Consider the following 17,299-nt stretch of genomic DNA (forward strand, 5'->3'; position numbering starts at 1 on the left):
AAAGGCATTCCGGATGAGGTCATTCCTATGCTGATAAAGGCTAGGAAGGACGTGACGGCTCAACATTATCACCGTATATGGCAAAAATATGTTGCTTGGTGTGAGGCCAGGAATGCCCCTACGGAGGAATTCCAGCTGGGCCGTTTCCTTCACTTCCTACAGTCGGGAGTGTCTTTGGGCCTAAAATTGGGTTCCATTAAGGTCCAGATTTCGGCCCTATCCATTTTCTTTCTAAAAGAACTGGCATCTCTGCCTGAAGTTCAGACGTTTGTAAAGGGAGTGCTGCATATTCAGCCCCCTTTTGTGCCTCCAGTGGCACCTTGGGATCTTAACGTGGTGTTGAGTTTCCTGAAATCACACTGGTTTGAACCACTCAAGTCGGTGGAATTGAAATATCTCACGTGGAAGGTGGTCATGCTACTAGCCTTGGCTTCGGCTAGGCGTGTGTCAGAATTGGCGGCTTTGTCACATAAAATCCCTTATCTGGTTTTCCATGCGGATAGAGCAGAATTGCGGACCCGCCCACAATTTCTACCGAAAGTGGTTTCATCCTTTCATATGAACCAACCTATTGTGGTGCCTGTGGCTACTACTGACTTGGAGGATTCCGAGTTACTGGATGTGGTCAGGGCTTTGAAGGTTTATGTAGCCAGAACGGCTAGGGTCAGGAAAACAGAATCTTTGTTTATCCTGTATGCTTCCAACAAGCTTGGGGCGACTGCTTCAAAGTAGACTATTGCTCGCTGGATCTGTAACACGATTCAACAGGCTCATTCTGCGTCTGGATTGCCGCTGCCTAAATCAGTTAAGGCCCATTCCACAAGGAAGGTGGGCTCTTCTTGGGCGGCTGCCCGAGGGGTCTCGGCATTACAACTTTGCCGAGCGGCTACTTGGTCAGGTTCAAACACCTTTGCAAGGTTCTACAAGTTTGATACCCTGGCTGAGGAGGACCTTGAGTTTGCTCAATCGGTACTGCAGAGTCATCCGCACTCTCCCGCCCGTTTGGGAGCTTTGGTATAATCCCCATGGTCCTTACGGAGTCCCCAGCATCCACTAGGACGTTATTTTTCTCTAAGAATTTACTTACCGATAATTCTATTTCTCATAGTCCGTAGTGGATGCTGGGGACTCCGAAAGAACCATGGGGAATAGCGGCTCCGCAGGAGACTGGGCACAAAGTAAATGCTTTAGGACTAGCTGGTGTGCACTGGCTCCTCCCCCTATGACCCTCCTCCAAGCCTCAGTTAGGATACTGTGCCCGGACGAGCGTACACAATAAGGAAGGATTTTGAATCCCGGGTAAGACTCATACCAGCCACACCAATCACACCGTACAACTTGTGATCTGAACCCAGTTAACAGCATGATAACAGAAGGAGCCTCTGAAAAGATGGCTCACAACAACAATAACCCGATTTTTGTAACAATAACTATGTACAAGTAATGCAGACAATCCGCACTTGGGATGGGCGCCCAGCATCCACTACGGACTACGAGAAATAGAATTATCGGTAAGTAAATTCTTATTTTCTCTAACGTCCTAGTGGATGCTGGGGACTCCGAAAGGACCATGGGGATTATACCAAAGCTCCCAAACGGGCGGGAGAGTGCGGATGACTCTGCAGCACCGAATGAGAGAACTCCAGGTCCTCCTCAGCCAGGGTATAAAATTTGTAGAATTTAGCAAACGTGTTTGCCCCTGACCAAGTAGCTGCTCGGCAAAGTTGTAAAGCCGAGACCCCTCGGGCAGCCGCCCAAGATGAGCCCACTTTCCGTGTGGAATGGGCTTTTACAGATTTTGGCTGTGGCAGGCCTGCCACAGAATGTGCAAGCTGAATTGTACTACAAATCCAACGAGCAATCGTCTGCTTAGAAGCAGGAGCACCCAGCTTGTTGGGTGCATACAGGATAAACAGCGAGTCAGATTTTCTGACTCCAGCCGTCCTGGAAACATATATTTTCAGGGCCCTGACTACGTCCAGACACTTGGAATCCTCCAAGTCCCTAGTAGCCGCAGGCACCACAATAGGTTGGTTTAAGTGAAATGCTGAAACCACCTTAGGGAGAAATTGAGGACGAGTCCTCAATTCTGCCCTGTCCATATGAAAAATTAGGTAAGGGCTTTTATAGGATAAAGCCGCCAATTCTGATACACGCCTGGCTGAAGCCAGGGCTAACAGCATTACCACTTTCCATGTGAGATATTTCAAGTCCACAGTGGTGAGTGGTTCAAACCAATGTGATTTTAGGAATCCCAACACTACATTGAGATCCCAAGGTGCCACTGGAGGCACAAAAGGAGGCTGTATATGCAGTACTCCCTTGACAAACGTCTGAACTTCAGGAACAGAAGCTAGTTCTTTTTGGAAGAATATCGACAGGGCCTAAATTTGAACCTTAATGGACCCTAATTTGAGGCCCATAGACAGTCCTGTTTGCAGGAAATGCAGGAATCGACCCAGTTGAAATTCCTCTGTAGGGGCCCTCCTGGCCTCGCACCACGCAACATATTTACGCCAAATACGGTGATAATGTTGTACGGTTACATCCTTCCTGGCTTTGATCAGGGTAGGGATGACTTCATCCGGAATGCCTTTTTCCTTCAGGATCCGGCGTTCAACCGCCATGCCGTCAAACGCAGCCGCGGTAAGTCTTGGAACAGACATGGTCCCTGCTGGAGCAGGTCCTGTCTTAGAGGTAGAGGCCACGGGTCTTCCGTGAGCATCTCTTGAATTTCCGGGTACCAAGTCCTTCTTGGCCAATCCGGAGCCACGAGTATAGTCTTTACTCCTCTCCTTCTTATGATTCTCAGTACTTTTGGTATGAGAGGAAGAGGAGGGAACACATACACTGACCGGTACACCCACGGTGTTACCAGAGCGTCCACAGCTATTGCCTGAGGGTCCCTTGACCTGGAGCAATATCTGTCCAGTTTTTTGTTGAGGCGAGACGCCATCATGTCCACCTTTGGTTTTTCCCAACGGTTTACAATCATGTGGAAGACTTCTGGGTGAAGTCCCCACTCCCCCGGGTGAAGATCGTGTCTGCTGATGAAGTCTGCTTCCCAGTTGTCCACTCCCGGAATGAACACTGCTGACAGTGCTATCACATGATTTTCCGCCCAGCGAAGAATCCTTGCCACTTCCGTCATTGCCCTCCTGCTTCTTGTGCCGCCCTGTCTGTTTACGTGGGCGACTGCCGTGATGTTGTCCGACTGGATCAATACTGGCTGACCCTGAAGAAGAGGCCTTGCCTGACTTAGGGCATTGTAAATGGCCCTTAGTTCCAGGATATTTATGTGAAGTGACGTTTCCATGCTTGACCACAAGCCCTGGAAATTTTTTCCCTGTGTGACTGCTCCCCAGCCTCTCAGGCTGGCATCCGTGGTCACCAGGACCCAATCCTGAATGCCGAATCTGCGGCCCTCTAGGAGATGAGCACTCTGTAACCACCACAGGAGAGACACCCTTGTCCTTGGAGACAGGGTTATCCGCTGATGCATTTGAAGATGCGATCCGGACCATTTGTCTAGCAGATCCAACTGAAAAGTTCTTGCGTGGAATCTGCCGAATGGAATCGCTTCGTAAGAAGCCACCATCTTTCCCAGGACCCTTGTGCACTGATGCACTGACACCTGGCCTGGTCTTAGGAGTTTCCTGACTAGGTCGGATAACTCCTTGGCTTTCTCTTCCGGAAGAAACACCTTTTTCTGTACTGTGTCCAGAATCATCCCTAGGAACAGCAGACGTGTCGTCGGAATCAGCTGCGATTTTGGAATATTTAGAATCCATCCGTGCTGTCGTAGTACTATTTGAGATAGTGCTACTCCGACCTCTAACTGTTCTCTGGACCTTGCCCTTATCAGGAGATCGTCCAAGTAAGGGATAATTAAGACGCCTTTTCTTCGAAGAAGAATCATCATTTCGGCCATTACCTTGGTAAAGACCCGGGGTGCCGTGGACAATCCAAACGGCAGCGTCTGAAACTGATAGTGACAGTTCTGTACCACAAACCTGAGGTACCCTTGGTGAGAAGGGCAAATTGGGACATGGAGGTAAGCATCCTTGATGTCCAGAGACACCATGTAGTCCCCTTCTTCCAGGTTCGCTATCACTGCTCTGAGTGACTCCATCTTGAACTTGAACCTTTTTATGTAAGTGTTCAAGGCTTTCAGATTTAAAATGGGTCTCACCGAGCCGTCCGGCTTCGGTACCACAAACAGCGTGGAGTAATACCCCTTTCCCTGTTGTAGGAGGGGTACCTTGATTATCACTTGCTGGGAATACAGCTTGTGAATGGCTTCCAATACCGCCTCCCTGTCGGGGGTAGACGTTGGTAAAGCAGACTTCAGGAACCGGCGAGAGGGACACGTCTCGAATTCCAATTTGTACCCCTGAGATACTACCTGCAGGATCCAGGGGTCCACTTGCGAGTGAGCCCACTGCGCGCTGAAAATCTTGAGACGGGCCCCCACCCTGCCTGAGTCCGCTTGTAAGGCCCCAGCGTCATGCTGAGGACTTGGCAGAAGCGGGGGAGGGCTTCTGTTCGTGGGAAGAAGCTGTCTGTTGCAGTCTTTTTCCCCTTCCTCTGCCCCGGGGCAGATATGAGTGGCCTTTTGCCCGCTTGCCCTTATGGGGACGAAAGGACTGAGCCTGAAAAGACGGTATCTTTTTCTGCTGCGAGGTGACTTGGGGTAAAAAGGTGGATTTCCCAGCCGTTGCCGTGGCCACCAGGTCCGATAGACCGCCCCCAAATAACTCCTCCCCTTTATACGGCAATACTTCCATATGCCGTTTGGAATCCGCATCCCCTGACCACTGTCGCGTCCATAATCCTCTTCTGGCAGAAATGGACATCGCACTTACTCTTGATGCCAGAGTGCAAATGTCTCTCTGTGCATCTCGCATATATAGGAATGCATCCTTTAAATGCTCTATAGTCAATAATATATTGTCCCTGTCCAGGGTATCAATATTTTCAGTCAGGGAATCCGACCAAGCCACCCCAGCACTGCACATCCAGGCTGAGGCGATTGCTGGTCGTAGTATAATACCAGTATGTGTGTATATACTCTTAAGGATATTTTCCAGCTTTCTATCATCTGGTTCCTTTAGGGCGGCCGTATCAGGAGACGGTAACGCCACTTGTTTTGATAAGCGTGTGAGCGCCTTATCCACTCTAGGGGGTGTTTCCCAACGCGCCCTAACCTCTGGCGGGAAAGGGTATAATGCCAATAATTTTTTAGAAATTAGCAGTTTCTTATCGGGGGAAACCCACGCTTCATCACACACCTCATTCAATTCATCTGATTCGGGAAAAACTACGGGTAGTTTTTTCACACCCCACATAATACCCTTTTTTGTGGTACTTGTAGTATCAGAAATGTTCAAAACCTCCTTCATTGCCGTGATCATGTAACGTGTGGCCCTACTGGAAAATACGTTTGTTTCCTCACCGTCGACACTGGAGTCAGTGTCCGTGTCAGTGTCTGTATCGACCTGAGGTAACGGGCTTTTTTTAGCCCCTGACGGTGTTTGAGACGCCTGTACAGGTATCAACTGATTTGCCGGCTGTCTCATGTCGTCAACAGTCTTTTGTAAAGTGCCGACACTATCACGTAATTCTTTCCATAAGACCATCCAGTCAGGTGTCGACTCCCTAGGGGGTGACATCACTAACACAGGCAATTGCTCCGCCTCCACACCATTTTCCTCCTCATACATGTCGACACAGCGTACCGACACACAGCACACACACAGGGAATGCTCTGATAGAGGACAGGACCCCACTAGCCCTTTGGGGAGACAGAGGGAGAGTTTGCCAGCACACACCAGAGCGCTATATATATATATAGGGATAACCTTATGTAAGTGTTTTTCCCTAATATAGCTGCTGTATATATTAATATGCCAATTTAGTGCCCCCCCTCTCTTGTTTTACCCTGTTTCTGTTGTCAGGACTGCAGGGGAGAGTCAGGGAGCCTTCCTCCAACGGAGCTGTGAGGAAAAAATGGCGCTTGTGTGCTGAGGAGATAGGCTCCGCCCCTTTTTCGGCGGCCTTTCTCCCGCTTTTTACTCTAAGCAGCTCAGGAGAGCCACCTAGATTGCACCCTTCTCGTTCGGGCACAAAATCTTAACTGAGGCTTGGAGGAGGGTCATAGGGGGAGGAGCCAGTGCACACCAGCTAGTCCTAAAGCTTTTACTTTGTGCCCAGTCTCCTGCGGAGCCGCTATTCCCCATGGTCCTTTCGGAGTCCCCAGCATCCACTAGGACGTTAGAGAAATAAGATTTTACTTACCGGTAAATCTATTTCTCGTAGTCCGTAGTGGATGCTGGGCGCCCGTCCCAAGTGCGGACTTCTTCTGCAATGTTCGTTTATAGTTATTGCTTAAATAAGGGTTAAGTTATAGTTGCATCAGGGTTGTTCTGATGCTCTGTTGTTGTTCATACTGTTAACTGGGTAAGTTTATCACAAGTTATACGGTGTGATTGGTGTGGCTGGTATGAGTCTTGCCCTGGATTTCCAAAATCCTTTCCTTGTACTGTCAGCTCTTCCGGGCACAGTTTCTCTAACTGAGGTCTGGAGGATGGACATAGAGGGAGGAGCCAGAGCACACCAGAACCTAAATTCTTTCTTAAAGTGCCCATGTCTCCTGCGGAGCCCGTCTATTCCCCATGGTCCTTACGGAGTCCCCAGCATCCACTACGGACTACGAGAAATAGATTTACCGGTAAGTAAAATCTTATTTTTAATACACTTTTATACAAATAATCCAATTGCATAATAGTTGTGTGAATGCAGCAAATATTAGAGTGCCTATGGGGAAGTGGTGTTTAGACGGGTGGTCTTCAGTATGCCGACTGACGGGATCCCGGCGCACAGTATACCGCCGCCGGCATACCGACACTTATTCTCCCTCGTGGGGGTCCACGACCCCCCTGGAGGGAGAATAAAATAGCGCCACCGTGCCCGTAGCGTGGCGAGCCCGCAAGGGGCTCATTTGCGCTCGCCACACTGTCGGTAAGCCAGCGGTCGGCCTCCCGTCGCCGGTATGCTGGTCGCCGGGAGCCCGACCGCCGGCATACCATAGTGAACCCGTTTAGACGGTGTTAAGTGACTGTTTCAATGGCAGGCTTAGTTTAGACTAATACCTCTTTCAGACTGCCAGCTTTGAACATGGGATATTGCACATGAGCGCGCATAACCTGTGTTCATGTGCGGTCTGAAAGGTGCCAGGGTAAATACCCCTGGACGAGCGACCCGGTATCTCAATCCTGATCTCGAGCAGGGTTGAGCTCGTGTTCAACCGGCTAACTGTGCGGTGTGAACGGGAGGCGCTTGGAGATCATGTGGTCTCCAAGCACCGCCTCCACCAATGACATCACCAACCTGGCAATATGCTGGGTTGCAGACAGCGACAGCGGGGGGCCTGAGGCGGGTCGCACCCTGGAACCTCCCGTATCAGGCTCACGGGTATGACCCGCCTCAGGCGGTCTGAAAGGGGTATTGGTTCATCCATCCAGTTTTTAGATATATATTACCAGCTCTGTGGTCCAGAAATAAAGGTCCCCAATGGCAGAGATTCCAGACAGACACACAAACATTTACCTGTCATAACAAACCAAATACAATTTTTACGCAGATAATAGGAGCATCAAATCACAGAAAAATATCTCTTGTTTATCTGAAATGTTTTGTCCATGTAACATGTTAAAGGAAGACACCGCAATTCTGTACGGAACATACAAAGTAGCAGCCTGCTCGAAAATTCCCCTACGCACCATTCTAAAGAAATAAATAAAAATACTACATTGTCATTGTCACTATGGGTAAATATCCTGATAGCACAGATGTGTATGGACAGATACAGGCGTGTCTTCATACAGCTACAGTAGCTTTTTTGCACCATATGGTGTGACTTATAGGCCCTACACACTGGGCGATTTGACTGCAAGATATGAACGCTCTCGTTCATTAATGAACGAGATAACGTTCATATCGTGCAGTGTGGAGGCACCAGCGATGAACGATGCGCGGCACCGCGCTCGCTCATCGCTGGTGCCCCGTCGGCTGTGCATACAGGCCAATATGGACGATCTCGTACATATTTGCCTGCAGTTCTATGGTTCCATGGAGCCGTGTAACGGGGGGAGTGAAGTAACTTCACTCCCTTACCCCAGCCACCGGGTCGCCCTTCGGCAGTATCCACCGTCGGGCAGCTCGGCAGCGGATCTGTAAATGTGTAGGGCCCATTAGGGGGTAATTCAGATTTGATCATAGATGTGCTAAACGATCATTTACTCAGACATGCAGGGGGGACGCACAGCACAGGGCTAGTCCGCCCCGCATGTCAGCCCCCCCCCCCGCACAGGTGCACCAGGTGGGTCGCTCCTTACCTGCGCAGCTTCTGCGCTCTGGCAGGGAGCTGCCCGCCGCGTCCTGCCTATGTCACGCAGCCACCACGGACCGCACCACACCAACTGCATTTTAACGCCGTTGGCACGCCCCCTCCCGTCCCGCGACCGCCTCTGCCTGTCAATCATATATTATTATTATTATCCTTTATTTATATGGCGCCACAAGGGTTCCGCAGCGCCCAATTACAGAGTACATAAACAAATAATCAAGCCGGAAAACAGCAACTTACAGTTGACAATATAGGACAAGTACAGGGTAAATAAACATAGCTACATCAGCAGATGACACTGGAATAAGTATCAGGTGGCAGAAGACTGCTGGATTTAGTGCAGTTGAATATTATTAAAGTTTGAAAGGATAAGCACATGAAGGAAGAGAGCCCTGCTCGTGAGAGCTTAAATTCTAAAGGGGAGGGTAGACAGACAGGGGTGAGACACATGGGGTACATAGAGAGCATGGAACAGAGGTTTAGGATGAGATTTGGCTGGGTTTGGTGAAGAAGTGGGTCTTGAGAGCCCATTTGAAGTTTTGTAGAGAGGTGGAGAGTCTGAGGGGGAGAGGTAGGGAATTCGAGAGAAGTGGTGCAGCACGTGAAAAATCTTGGAGGTAGGAGTGGGAGGAAGTAATCCGTAGGCAGGAGAGTCGACGTGCATTAGCAGAGCGAAGAGGACGGGTGGGAGAGTAAAGGGAGATAAGGTCAGAGATGTAGATGGGAGAGGAGTGGGTGAGGGCTTTGTAAGCAAGTGTAAGAAACTTTAAATGGATTCTGAAAGGGAAGGGGAGCCAGTGAAGGTCTAGTAAGAGAGGATAGGTGGACGTAGTGCGTTTGGTGAGGAAGATGAGCCGGGCAGCAGCATTGAGTATAGATTGGAGTGGAGAGAGGTATTTGTTAGGAATGCCAGTTAGGAGGAGATTACAGTAGTCCAGTCTGGAGATGACCAGTGAGTGGATAAGAGTCTTAGTAGCATCCTGGGTCAGAAAGGGTCTGATCCTGGAAATATTTTTTAGATGAAAACGGCAGGTTTGTGAGAGGTGCTGAATGTGTGGTTTGAAGAAGAGGGAGGAGTCAAGGATTACTCCAAGACAGCGCACTTGGGGGCTAGAGGAGATAGTAGTGCCATTAATAGATAATGAGATTGTAGGTGGTGAGGTTATGCGGGAGGGAGGGAAGATGATCAGCTCGGTCTTAGACATGTTAAGTTTAAGAAAGCGCTGGGACATCCAGGAAGAGGTAGCAGAGAGACAGTTGGAGATACGAGTGAGGAGAGCAGGGGAGAGGTCTGGAGAGGAAAGATAGATTTGAGTGTCATCAGCATAGAGATGATATTGGAAACCAAAAGAACTAATGAGCTTACCTAGTGAGGACGTGTAGAGAGAGAAGAGGAGAGGACCAAGGACAGAACCTTGGGGTACCCCTACAGTTAGTGGAAGTGAGGAGGAGGTAGAGTCATAAGAGGAGACAGAGAATGAACGGTCAGAAAGGTAGGAGGACAGCCAAGAAAGGGCAGTGTCACGCAGACCAATGGAGTGAAGGATTTGCAGTAGGAGAGGATGGTCCACAGTGTCAAAAGCAGCAGAGAGATCCAGTAGAATAAGTAGAGAGTAGTGTCCCTTAGATTTAGCAGCATGGAGGTCATTGCATACTTTTGTAAGGGCAGTTTCAGTGGAGTGGAGAGGACGGAAGCCAGACTGGAATGTGTCAAGCAGTGAGTGTGAGGAAAGAAAGGAAGTAAGGCGGTTGTAGACAATACGCTCAAGGAGTTTGGAGGCAAAAGGGAGGAGAGAGATCGGTCGATAGTTGGAGAGAGTGTTTGGATCAAGGGTAGGTTTTTTAAGAATAGGAGAGATGAGTGCATTCTTGAAGGCAGAGGGGACAGTGCCTGATGAGAGGGAGAGATTGAGAAGGTGGGAAAGATGGGAACAAGCAGAAGGAGAGAGGTAGCGGAGGAGGCGGGAGGGGATAGGTTCAAGTGGGGAGGTGGTGAGGGGACAGGAATGAATGAGGGCCATGACTTCCTCTCCAGATGCATGGGAGAAAGATGTCAGAGTTGGTGCGAGGGATGGGGAGGGTTGGTAAGGGATGGGAGAAGGCTGGTTACTGATGGTCTGGTGTGAAGTGATGTCCTGACGTATGGAGTCAATTTTGGATGTGAAGTAAGTGGCAAAGTCAAGAGCAGAGAGTGAGGAAGGGAGACGAGGTGGAGGTGGGCAGAGGAGTGAGGTGAGAGTGGCAAAGAGGCGCCGGGGGTTGGAAGACTGGGAGGAGATGAGGTTCTTGAAGTATGACTGTTTAGCGAGGGAAAGGACAGCACTGAATGATGAGAGCATAAGTTTGAAATGGAGGAAGTCTGCCTTAGAGCGTGATTTCCTCCAGTGTCGCTCAGCAGTACGTGAGCATTTTTGCAGATATCTGGTGCATTTGGTGTGCCAGGGTTGAGGTGTTAATTTGCGAGGGTGAATAGTGGTTGGTGGAGCAACAGAGTCAAGAGCAGAAGTAAGGGATGCATTGTATGTGGAAGTGGCTTGTTCAGGACATAAGAGAGAGAGAATAGGAGAGAGAAGTGAGTCAAATGGAGGAAAGGAATGTGGTGTCAATAGCTTCAATGTTACGCTTAGTGATGGTAGCCTTAGGAGGTAGAGATGGGGAAGTCGAGAGAGATAGGTTAAAGGAGAGCAAGTGGTGGTCAGAGAGGGGAAATGGGGAGTTGGAAAAATCAGAAATATCACAGCAGTGAGTGAAGACCAGATCCAGTGAGCTCCCATTCACATGGGAGGGTGAGGAGGTCCACTGGGAGAGACCAAGTGAAGAGGTGAGGTTAAGGAGTTTAGAGGCAGGGGATTGTGTGGGGATGTCAATAGGGATGTTGAAATCACCTATATATGATAGCTTCTCACTGGGCTCCTGGGGTGCGCGTGTGTAGTCCACAAAATAATTCAGACTGCGACTGCTGAAGCGATCCAGTCTGAATTACCCCCTTAGGACGGATACACGTCAAAAAGATGCCAAGCGACACGATGGTCTTTCCAATTTCCCTTCATCCCAGACCAAACGATCTTGAGTGTACACAGTGTGCAATCCTTCAAGCAGAACAATTTAAAATCGTTCCGACACATCGTCCACGGTAGCTTCTAGTGTGTACTCGGCTTAAGAGAGCAGAATAAGACTGTGTCAATCGCTGAGCGTATGCGCAGTGCCGCTTTGGGCCATGTGCAATGGCAAAAAAATCGCTTCACTGCGTCCAACATCAACATTGCGTACACTGCTGAATCAGGCCCTTTGTACATGGGCCAGATGTCTCATGATGAGTCGCCTGTCTAAGGTGCAGTGGGTGCTTACACACCCACAGACAGAGACGTAGACAGTGGGAATATAACACAATCTAGAGCAGGCATGTCCAAACTGCGGCCCTCCAGCTGTTGAGAAACTACACATCCCAGCATGCCCTGACACAGCTTTAGCATTCTCTGACAGCAAAACTGTGTCAGGGCATGCTGGGATGTGTAGTTTCACAACAGCTGGAGGGCCACAGTTTGGACATGCCTGATCTAGAGTATGAAGAGGGAAGGTGAATGCCGGGCACTCTTCTTTACACCGCTGCTGTAATTCTCCTCCCATATTACAGGTATAGAAACATGCTCTCTATGTAGACACATCCAAGCCTGACACTGCACTAATACCACATAAGTGTAAATATTTCACTGCATTAAACTAATAATATGTTACAAATGTTGCAACTCTGTTTCCAACTCGGGAAACTAGAGAAAAGAATCTCTGAGAAACCAATGACCCTTCAGGCATTTAGGGGAAGCACAGTGTGATAGGTGACACTCATACTCACAGAATGAAAGTAAAAGCACATTCACCCCCTGGTAATGCTGCTGCAATATAACCACACTTACACACTGACCCCATTGACACCCCATGGCTGCTCACCAGCAGTGGTCAGGCACCTGCACCCCAGTGACTCATCTGACAGGTCAGGCAGGGACCCTCCTACACCCACCAGTGGGTGTGTCCTCCTGCACACCCCTCCCCTTCCCCAATACACCTGTCACGGGTTACTACTCACCCAGCAGGGGCTACTGTACAGCTGGAGCCATGGCTACCGGGACCGTGTAGGGCGTAGTGTCCTGACCCAGCAACAAGAGATGCGCACTCAGACCGCCATGTTGGTACTCCTGTGAAGCACATCAGCAAACACTGCCAGTCCTCCTCCTACAGAGCCGGTGAGCATGCCCCACTTCCGTCCGGCGCTGTGGGGCCTGACCGGAAGCGGGGAAATCGAGTCTGATCAGTCCCTGTGTATGGGTTGGCGGTGTCAGCGCGCCCCCTGGCGGCCTGTGTGTGTGTTGTAACACTGTAATAACAACAGCCAGCGAGGAAAGAGGGAGCTTGCTACTACTGTAGAATAGGTTGGCAGGAATAAAGTGACAGAAAACAAATGATCATCCTTTACACCTACTTATGTCAGTTCCCCATGACATGCTGCGTTGTTGTGGGGTAGGGTGTGGGCTGCGATGGTGAGCGTTTTTGCAAAACTGGGGGTCATGTTGGCCAGTGGCGGAAATTGCGAGTGGTGGGCCCAGTTGCAAAAATTTTTTGTGAGCCCCCCTACTTCACCCAACGGGGATTGGCAATGTGCAACAGGGAGAGACAGAGGGGGACGATGAGAGGCAGCATGTAACGGGATGACAAAGAGAGGCAGAGGGTAGCAGGAGAGGCAGAGGATGGCGGGGTGACAAGGAGAGACAGGCAGTGGCGGGGAGAGTCAATGGGTGGCGAGGCAGGGAGAGTCATAGGGTGAGGCAGGCGTGGATAGGACAAGGCAGAGGGTGACCGGGTGAGGCAGAGGGTTACTGGGAGAGGCGGAGGGTGATGGGGTGAGGCAGAGGGTGACAGGGCATGACAGAGCGATACTGGGTGAGGCAGAGGATGACAGGGCAAAGCAGATGGTGACCGGGTGAGGTAGAGAGAGACTGGGGAACAAACATATAATCATATATACACACAAACCTACAAAAAAATGGTATAAGTACCACATAATAGAAGTGTACATACTACATATCTATTACATATGTAGTATATGTATGTATACCATTATTATGTAGTATTTTTTTATCCCATTTGTGTAGCATTTATCCCATTATTACCTTGTGAGTGACCTTAGGGCACTTCCTCTCATCTGCCTTGGAGGCACCAGGGAAGAGCAGGTAGATGAAGGAGACCGAGATCAGGGCAGCGGCAAAGAGCAGCTTCATGTTCCATTCCAGCAGCCGCAGCATGAAAGATGGAGAGCACGGGCCGGGGCAGGGGCTGGCTGGCAACTTTCAGCCTGGGGGGGCAGACTCAAGCAAGTAGCCCAGCTTTTCACAGGAATGCACCGGTCAGGCAGTCCTGGAACACTTAAATTGCACTGGCCCGGGAGGCAGATGGCACCCTGCCCCCCTGCCCAGCCAGCCTCTAGGCCGGGGCACGGGAGAGATGGGCACGGCCAGTGAGAGTGGCAATAGTGGCTGCAGTGGATCACTGCAGTAATCCCATCCACGGCAGGTACCCAGTGGGAAATCAGAGAGGGGGGCCCGAGGCTTGAGCTGAATGCACCCTACACCCCTGGCGGATCCCTGGCACCCAAGGACAGCCTTGGACCCGGTCACACAGTGCAGAAGCTGGGGTAATAGAGAAAGGAGAAAAAGACAGAAGCTAAGAGGAGAGGGGAGAGCCGCCCCTCCTCCCTAGCCAGTTGGGACTGGAGCATGCCACAGAACAACGGCAGCTCCTATCTTTGAGGAGGAGGGGGGCTGCCGAGGGCCAGGTCCCGGAAGAGGAGTGCTGCTGCTGTCACCAAACGGATCCCCGTACCGCACATGTGCAGTCAAGTGGTTAAGCAAACATCGGAGTTGCATTCATCTCTGAAACACGACCACTGTGCATGTACACAGAGCTGCTGAGGGGGTGTTGGGTGCACCCGTGCATATAAATTTGCATATTCCCTCCCATGCTCTCTAAAGGGACAGTGCGCGTCAAAGTCGTGTGCCAAAAAGGGTGGGGTCTCACAAGGAAGGGGAGTGGCCACACAATAGTACCCCAAATCAAACTACATCACACAGTAGCACAATCTTATTCACATTTCACCACATGTAGTGCCTCTGATTCACATTACACCACATAGTAGTGTCCCTCATTCACGTTACAACACACAGTAGTGCCCCTTATACACAGAATGCCCACAGTAATAGTGCCCCTTACACATACTGTCCACAGTAGTAGTGTCTCTTACACATACTGCTCATAATAGTAGTCCCCCTTGCATAGTATGCTACATAGAAACAGCACTGCACTTATCTGAAGCCCTGCTCCCGCTGCCGTCCGACAGCTCCTCACACTAGGAACCTCACACTCCTCCTGCTCTTCGTCCACCAACCCCCTCCTCAGTACAGCTGCCGACTCCTCCCATTCACACTGTGTGCTGGAGCTGACCCCAGCATTTTCCACCATGCTCTGAGCAGAGGCGTCACCAGGTGTGGTGACACCCGGTGCGCACCCCTGATGTACTGCCGCGATCGCGGCAAAAAAGGGGTGTGGCCTTACAGCTAGGGGGCGTGGTTTCGCGGGAATACTGGTATCGTCACTCTGGGGGCGTGCCCAGCATCTCCGGAGATGCTGGGCTTCCCCCAGAGACGGTCTCAGTGTGCTGTCGGCTCCTCTGCTATGACAGGAGCCGGGTGCTGTAGCGGAATTTCACACTGCAGCACCTGGCTCCTGTCACTACGGAGGAGCTGACATTTGGCGTCACCCCCTCCAGGTGTCACACCCGGGTGCGGGCCGCACCCCCCGCACCCGCCTTGTGACGCCACTGGCTCTGAGCAGCATCCTATGGCAGGAAGCGAGCAGGGTGCACAGGCATGAGCAAGCCCAGGAGGAGCTCTTTGCTCAGGGGACCTGCTGCAGGAGCCGCTGCCTGTCATACAGTTTGACACAGAAGCAGAGCAGGGAGACCGCCTCTCATCACCGGCGCCTCCCTGCGTTGCATCACTTCGCTGAGCATGTTGGCCCTGTATATACGTGTGGTAGGGAATATATGCGGGTTATTCAGTACGGATTGCCGATTCTGCTAAAAAGCAGAAACTGCAATCTGTTCTTTTGCATGCTGGGGGCCACCCGTCGCAGGGCAAGGTCGCCCATTATGCAGAATGGCCTGCCCAGTGGCTGCGACTGCAATTTAATTGCAGTTGCAGCAACTGTTAATGACTCCCTGCAGTCTGCATATGCAGAAGGTCCGCCGACATTTTTTAGATCAGAGCAGCTCCGTGTGATGTCACGCAGCCGCACTGTAAATGCTGCCGACCTGCCCCTGTTTTCCTCGCACCGCCCCCCCCCCCCGCAATGCTACTTCACTGCCCCCGCCCGTCTCGCAAACACATCTGCCTGCCAATCAGGCAGAGATGTTCGCAGCCAATGCGATCACATCTCATTTGGCAGCTGCGCACGTGCAGGACGGTACATGCGTGTGCGAACTGCCGCTGCCGCCAGGGTTATTGCGGTAACAATGCAACCTGAATAGCCCCCATAAGTTCCACTGGGGCACGGGCTGATGTGAGTGACTAAATATTCTCTGTAAAGCGTATATATAACTAAGGGGGTTATTCAGGCCTGATTTCTCCTCCGCAGATAGCCGCCGCCCAGACAGAGTGAATACCGCCCTGTGCAAGTCTGCATATGCCTTGTGAAAATCTCGGCGTTCGCCAGTCAGCTGAAAATACATTCACAACTCACCATCGAATGATTTTTCCAGTCTGTGAGTAGCCCAGACCTACTCGCATACTACCACTACTATCATCCCCAAACGCCGGCTTCCTGTCAATCAACTTGCGATCAAAAAAGTTGCTGGATTATTTAGCTGTTTGGCCTTGCGCGTGTGTACTACAATCCATACGGGTTTGCAGTCGATCGATAATCGTCCGGCATGCGAATTTGCACCACAGCAATCAGGGGTCTGAATCGGGCCCTGTATGCGCTATATAACTGTTAATAGAATATATAATAAAGAAAACAGGCTTCCTCTTGGTCTGCATCAGCAGGAGTGATGGCCATGATTTGGCTTGGGGTTATGGATGTTCTTTTGCTCGTCTAGGCACTTATTACATGTCTCATAAATCACTGCTCATTTTGTCAGATAAGTTGTCTAACCGGTATTTTGAGTAGATATTTGTAGTGCCTGCTTATTAGTTAATTGACTATAGGTGTTCACCACTTATATAACTTATATATGCCACGTAACTATCATTTACAATCCATAAAACATGACACTTTTTTTTATAAACACACTACAAGTGCTGATACCAAGGGGCATATTTACTAATTATCATGCCCTAGACCCGATAATTATAATTTCTTATCGCCAATATTCGCAGCAATAAGAAATTCAGTTCCACACACAGGGCCGCCATCAAGAGGAGACTCTGGATACAGCAGTCCCGGGTCCAGATCCGGCCCTAACCAATATGATGCCCTAGGCAAGATTTTGGATGGTGCCTCCTAGCACCGCCACTAGTTCCGCCTCTGGCCCTGCACCCCTTTCCCAGCACCATCACCCCTCACCCATAGCAGTCCTCATTTTGGTGCTCCTACCCCCTATATTTTAAATAGAAACAGTGCACAAATTCGCTGTGCAGCCCAAAAAGGGGAGTGTTTTTGCTGGGAAGGGGCATCGCCACACAATAGTACCCCCAATTCAAATTACGCCACAGAGTACTGCAACTTTATTCACATTATACCATGCAATAGTGTCCTTTATTCACGTTACATCACACAGTAGTACCACTTTACCTTATATACGTTACTCCTCACAGCAGTGCCCCTTATTCACATTACATCACACCA

General features: G+C 50.3%; 1 protein-coding gene across 4 annotated transcripts in view; it reads right to left on the reverse strand.

Moving 5' to 3' along the window:
• VPS13D (vacuolar protein sorting 13 homolog D) overlaps window positions 1-12,666 on the reverse strand; it is a 504,218-nt gene extending 491,552 nt beyond the window's left edge. For 2 of the 4 annotated variants that reach the window (XM_063943541.1, XM_063943538.1), the window contains exon 1: window positions 12,489-12,666. The gene's annotated coding sequence lies outside the window, so the exon portion shown is untranslated. Of the gene's footprint in view, window positions 1-12,318; window positions 12,414-12,488 lie in introns of those variants that run through there. The other 2 variants (XM_063943540.1, XM_063943539.1) reach the window with 2 other exon arrangements.
• Window positions 12,667-17,299: the final 4,633 nt, after the last annotated feature.

The sequence above is a fragment of the Pseudophryne corroboree genome, chromosome 10 (genome assembly GCF_028390025.1).
Source record: "Pseudophryne corroboree isolate aPseCor3 chromosome 10, aPseCor3.hap2, whole genome shotgun sequence".
Taxonomy (NCBI): Eukaryota; Metazoa; Chordata; class Amphibia; order Anura; family Myobatrachidae; genus Pseudophryne; species Pseudophryne corroboree.